This window comes from Gallus gallus, chromosome 11 (assembly GCF_016699485.2).
Source record: "Gallus gallus isolate bGalGal1 chromosome 11, bGalGal1.mat.broiler.GRCg7b, whole genome shotgun sequence".
In the NCBI taxonomy this organism is placed as follows: Eukaryota; Metazoa; Chordata; class Aves; order Galliformes; family Phasianidae; genus Gallus; species Gallus gallus.
Genome location: NC_052542.1, coordinates 6,637,561 through 6,643,748, shown reverse-complemented (window position 1 = coordinate 6,643,748; position 6,188 = coordinate 6,637,561). Strand labels below are relative to the sequence as shown.

The window sequence follows — 6,188 nt, the reverse complement described above, 5'->3', positions numbered from 1 at the left end:
CCAATGCTTTCCCATTGCAACTGTCATTTGAACCTTATTATAAAAGCCCGTACCTATAGCAGTTATAATTGATTGTTTTAAATTCTGGACACCTGAACAGTGCAGTACTCATGTTTCAAATACCAGGATCAGTCTACAAACAAAGGGCAACAGATTTCAGATGCAGCTGTTGCACTGAGTGACACAAACGGACAAATTGCTTCTCCATAAATGCTACCATTTACTATACCTCTCTTGTCCAGGCTCCATACTGAGTAATCGCTATCAGCACAAAACTGCGATGCTTTACTGCATATACACATTACATTTTCTTACCTTTACAGAACTAGAGGTACATATTTTGACACATAAATGCACATGCTTAATCCATCACTGGAAAAGAAAATGTAAGTGAAGGAAAATAACTCTCTGTACGTATGTATGTATCACTGAGAGTTCAAACAAATCTTCTTTTCAGGTGATAAGACCACAATACACAGGGAAAAACAAGCTAGTTCAATAGGATCAGAACTTAAACAGAAAATGCAGGGTGCTCAGATTACAGCAGTGAAGTAGCTGTGCATGGTCAGAGCTGCATTTCACGTGAGCTACCCTCTGTGACACTCATCGGGTGAACAGGAAGGCTACCTCAGAGCTCTTCACCTGTTGACACCTGCCTGGTGGCGGCTGGAACAGGGCAGGACAAGGTAGGGTCCTGCAGTGCTGAACAGGCTGCTCGTCTTCAGACAATCAGTACCGCAGGATGTCTTTGCTCTTTTGAATGTAAGAAGTCATGCAGCACCCAGCATGAGTCCATAAAGAATTTAGGGGTGAAGAATTTAGGCTAGCTTGAAGGCAAATCTCACAAGAGTAACAGTGCCAAGAGTTTTTAAAGAGGAAGCTTTTTGCCCCCTGACAAAAAGCTGATAATAAAAATAACCTATAAATGCCCTATTCAAATGTATAAGATGTCTCTTAATGCTTGTTGTTCTCCAAGAGCTTTTCTTGTCAAATTCTACTTTGCAGCTAATGAAAAAAAATGTCTCCAGTGTTTCATAATGACAGGACACAGCTAGTTTAACACTGCTGAGGATTAAGGAGGCCTTGAACACAGCAACGTTTGTTGTTTGCCACATCAGAAAACAAATGCCGAACCACTTCATTCAGGGTCTTCTATTCATCAATCTCTTAAAAAAAAAAAAAAAAGCAAAAAAGAAGGAGCAAAACATCAGGACTAGAAATAACACTGTGTGGAACAACATTCTCAGCACTAGCGCCAGCTCACTGGGGAGCTGCTGCTTGTGAAGCGGTGTCCTGGGTTACCATCATGCAAAGCTCAGGGACTATTTAGCCCATATTTTCTTCTACTTCAAAAGTTTAGTGGAGAGCAGCTAAGCTCATCTTTAAGAAATCTGCTCGTAGGGCTGGCCATTGACAGCTAGATTATCTCTTTGTATTATTTTTCTTTTGAAATTTTGTCATTTGATAACACAGTCCACTTTGCATTTGCTGAGGTCAGTGGGAGTCTGACCTCTGATTAAAAAGCTTTTTTTGCTCAGAGTCAAAAGACAAAAAGCACCTACAGTTTCACACGGGACTGTAGGAAAACATATCACGTCACGACGTGGACAACAAAGAGAACAACTCCTAATTATGTAGCCAGGACACTGCCACAGCATCAGCAGTTACAGGGCTCTGGTGCATCACGGGGCTCAGACAAGCTCAGGGCAGCTAGCCTGTGAATTGCAAGCCATAGCTCACCATCCAGTCCCTTAAAGGGAAAATACTGTGACTTCTAGTCCTACTGCAACAGTTGCAAAATGATTTTTTAATAAAGAAATTTTTCTGAGCTGTAGAAATCGTTTTGTATCACTTTCTTTAGAGATATTAAGTGGGTACTTTTACCACAGAACTTCCACATAATAAAATATTTTCAAACTTTATGAAGAACCTTATACTATAGCTAATTAAGATGAATAGTTTTAGGAGATTCTGAGAAAAAATAACACCTTTACTCATAAAACTTGATGACAGCACCTAATGTGTTAGAGAGAAAAGTGGTTACACGACTGTACTATAATACTTGATATATAGTCTCATGGCTCTCCTCTGCTGTGTTTTGTATAACCTATGAAGCCAACAAAGCAGAGATAAAGAAATAACTCAAAGGTAGGGCTCACATGATTCATATTTCAATAAAGAAGAATTAAAATAGATAATGGTTCTCAGACAAACAAGAGAAACACTGTATTTCTTGAATATTCCAGCTGTGACCTCCTTAGAACTTCATTATATCGCAGATCCATTCTCTCCAATTAGTCCATACATTAACTGTTCAAATTCACTTGATTTCAATTTATGAATTATCTCTTCAGCATTAAAATAATGTATTTTATGTGGCAGATGGGTACTGAAAAAGTTACATTCATAAATTACATGCTTCAGGATCAAAAAGTATTCCAGTGAGTTTGCAAATACCTTAATGCAGCATCACCATTCCCCTGCAGGCTTCTGCTGCGACAGGGCAGATCCCGTCAGTGAAACAGGATTTCTACATCTTTCAACTCTCTTCACTGTCACTGTTAAGCATTTTGAAAATCCTGTAACTCTCCCTCCTTCCGCCCACTCTGCAGGAGGCTCGGAAGGAGGTTCTTAACTACCTCTATTCTTTTCTCCTCTTTTTTTCCTTTTTTTTTTTTTTTTTTTTTTTTTATAACAAAGACTGCTGTTGCCAGTTCTAATTTAATTAAGAAACTTTACATGAATTGTGCTTTGCATCCACCTCAAGCAGACTGCAGTTTTTTTGTTTCGTTCTCCATCAGTGTCTTTTCAGCTCTGTAGTGATGAACAGACGGCTTGCGAAAGATCAATCAAACATACCCCTATTGTTGTTATTTTGATAGAATTTACCTACAAATATACTCTAAGTTTTCTGGAAAAAGAAGGTATTTGAGGGGCAGATCACAAGACAGAACCACAATTGGAACAGTGACATTTTTATGAAATCCAAAGAAGCAAGGCGTGCTGTTGATTCTCATAAGTCTCACCGACCTCATTTGCAGAGCCCCCTCAACCCATAGGTCTCTTTATCCTCTTTGGATACCCTCCTTTGGATTTCGGGCACAGCTATTCCAGGACAAATGACTTCAAGCACGCTGAGACAGCTAAGTGGTGGCAAGCTTCCAAACACATACAGGATTTTTTAAAAGCACACAAACGGAGCCAGTTTCCATTGCCCTAAACATAGCATAGTCTTTCACATAAGGGCAAAGCAGATAGAAAATGAAATCAGGATCAGAACAATGATGTGTTAATGTTGTTATGTTCTTTGTATCAGTCTAAATACTTCCAAGAGAAGAGAAAAGCCTCTCCATAAACAGATACGTTTTTTTTTCCAATCTATTGAATTGTGGGAGGAAAGAGAAAAATGGATGGCAAAAAATGGATTTGAAAAACATTAAGACATTCCTGATATAAGCCATCTAATGAATATTTAAGAATCTCTACCTTTTACTAGAGATCCACGTTCTCAGAAAGCCTGAATAGTTGTCCTTAACCTTCTCCTTATCTGAAGAAACAGCAAAGTGACCTCACTGAAAATTTCTTTTCATGCACTATTTTCATCTGCATCCTCCTAAACTCATCTCTCTCAACTGCAAAAAAAAAAAAAAAAACAAAGAATGAAGAATTGCTTAAACGAGTGGGTGAAAAACAAAATGCAACCACTTTATCTATACAACACGCTAACAGCAATCACATGATAAAGTCTTTTGTTTCTATGAACACATGGAATTTCTTGGTGACAGAAGCAGTGTATTGCCAAAGCTGTGATGGCACTGACAGCCTTGTGTGGGGCACAAAAGCACAAATGCTTTTCCTATGAGAGACCTTGACAGTACTGCTCAGGAGCCTACAGCTTTGAGTACCATGAGAAACAGCTTGCTGCTTTTCTGTGTAGCAAAAATATTCATGGCTACCAGCTGCTGCTTCAGCACTTGCCAAGGATATCAGCTTCACTGTTGAGGCAAGATGCTGGAAGTGCCACAGTAAACTGTTCAATTGCCTTTCCGAGCTGATTATGGCTGAATACATAAAACACATAACTGTGTTTAAACAAGTCAGTTTTGATGCAGAATCCTCCGGCTGGTTACTCATCTTTTATTTCTCCCATGTTTAGCACAACAGAGAAGGTTACACTTTAGGTAGTCCACTGTCTAAAACATTTATGTGGCTTGATGACAGGATTGAGCTGGACATTAATTGTTCAGGATGTGCTCATCCACTCATAGTAAACACTAAAAGCTGATTTTAAGTAAGTATTTGTAATGCCAAGAAAGCAAGCGCGAATAATTTCCCTTAAGCAATGGTGTTTCTTTTGTGAACGGGAGTGAGCCATCTCCCCTGTGGACAGGCTGGGCCCTGCTCCTACCTAGTTCCATGTGTGCAACTGTAAAGAACCTTTCCACTTTTCTGAACCATTCACATCACTGATGTACTCGTAGTCCCCTAGGGGCTCTGGTACCCCTGAACACAGATCTGCACAGTTGTTGTGGTCTTTGATTTATCTGCCTCTGCATGTAGGTGCTTGTTTTAAGGAAGTATTCAAGAAGCCAAATAACAGATGACAAAATCAATTAGGAAGCTACACCAACATGCTGGTGTGTTCATATCTAACTATCTGAAACACAAATCTTAACTTTTTTTTTTACTAGTTATTCTACCTTGCACATTCATGCTGAGAAAAAATTACACTCACCGGCATCTGTGTTTAAAGGCAACTCTACACATACAACTGTGACTCCATGACACAGAAGGGAAGCAGCAAGCACTTCTGATGGAGTAGAGAGAAATGGACCCTCATAGTCCATTTCCATCTGCAGTTCTATTTGAGGTTCAGAATCCTTTGTCCTGCAGATAACCAAGAAAAGAGCAGCAAATGAGAAAGAAATTACATGTCACAACAAACAAGAAGAGACAAGATTCTGTCCTCAAAGTTCAGATTAGAATCCAACTTTGCTCAAAGTTAAGTGACATTCCACTCTAGAGTATTCTTCAAGGACAAATCTGGGAAAGAGAGAGAATAAAAGACTTCATTCTGTGTGTCCACTGCATGGAAAGTCTCTTCAACACACAATGTGAAATGCTTTATATTTTAGAAATCTATCTACCAGGCTTAGTGAGCATTGAAGTTAACAGAAAGCCTCCCACAGGTTTTACTGGGCTTTGGTTTAGGTGATGTGTTTTAATTCTTTTTTTTCTTATGATACTAAATTATAGAAGTTCTCCTTGCTCTGTTCCCCTCCACACTGCAGGCAGCATGCACAGAAGCATTTCTCCATCTTCCTTGGTGTTTGTGTTTGATGGGGGCTCCATTAAACCCTCCTGGCTGTTACTGCTCAGAAGGATTTAATGAATCATAGAATCACTGAGGTTGGAAAAGATTGATCTTTATCCCTGGTAGCACCTAAAAAATGGCATTTATGTAAAGAATTTATGCCAAATTTGTTTTATGTTTTGTGTGAGAATGTAGGAGCAATAACAATAATAATCAGACAGCAAAGCTTATTTAAACACTGAGGCAGGCAGGTAATGCTACTCATAGTCAAGAGAAGTGAAAATATAATACTGAATCATCATCATCTCTCATGTTATCATTTTCACATTAAGTTAAAATTCAGACACAAAAAAGCTATTTTTTTCTGTATTTATCATAATAGAAATTATAAACACAAAGTATGATATTAGATGTTTTTTATTTAAGTTTTAGAGAATATCAGAACAAATAAATACCAGCAGTGTGCAACAATCCAGCCCCAACCTTTCCAAACTTCTTTGTAATACCCTAGGGGCTAGGACTCTTAAATGTATGTAATCAAACACTTTAAAGGCCAAAACCCAAAGCTTTGGTGATTAAATACCCCCGTTGTCCCTGAGAGAAGCATTCAACATATGCTTCCTCCGTGGCATTATAGATTAATTTTATTTCATCACATCCATAGCATGTTTTATTACTTCTAAGCAGCATTCCCTAATGTATACAATTGCCAGACAGAGTCTCTGAAAATGAGAACTGATACTTGGTGGGAAGAGATGTCAGAAAGACCATTTACTGTTTTAAAGTGCAGTAGATGGATGACCAGTGAACTCATCCATTCCAAGGCAATTTTCTTCCTTTACTACTGAAAGGTTTCATCCCCTTGGATAAGATG

General features: G+C 38.7%; 1 protein-coding gene across 2 annotated transcripts in view; it reads left to right on the top strand.

The window, feature by feature from the left end:
- The window catches only part of LOC107054281, a 125,738-nt gene that overhangs the window by 40,576 nt on the left and 78,974 nt on the right, over positions 1 to 6,188 (top strand). The gene's annotated exons all lie outside the window — the stretch shown is intronic.